Raw genomic sequence first — 402 nt, 5'->3', positions numbered from 1 at the left:
CAGAGATGGAGATGGCTAGCAGCTTTCTGTCCTGGCTAGCCCTGGGTCTGGGAGGGGGACACTGGCTAGAGAAGACTTCAGAGACCTGAAGTTGAAACCAGAGGACCAAAATAGGCAGAGGTGGAGATGGCTAGCAGCTTTCTGTCCTAGGTGATAAAAAAGACAGAGATTCACAAGAGAAAACCCCAAACAGGGCAGAAAGCTGATTTATGAAAAAGAGGGGGAAAAAAAGTTATTAGGGACAGAGGAGAGCACGAGGGAGCAAAGCATACCCTTCCTGCCTGGCTAGTGCTGGGTCGGGGAGGGGGACACTGGCTTGGGGGGGCGGGGGGACTTCACAGCCAGGAAGTTGAACCCAGAGGCCCAAAACAGGCAAAGTTGGAAATAGTTAGCAGTTTTCTG

Source organism: Tupaia chinensis, unplaced genomic scaffold (genome assembly GCF_000334495.1).
Source record: "Tupaia chinensis unplaced genomic scaffold, TupChi_1.0 Scaffold149248_1, whole genome shotgun sequence".
Classification (NCBI taxonomy): Eukaryota; Metazoa; Chordata; class Mammalia; order Scandentia; family Tupaiidae; genus Tupaia; species Tupaia belangeri.
Note: the sequence above shows the minus strand (reverse complement) of the source record.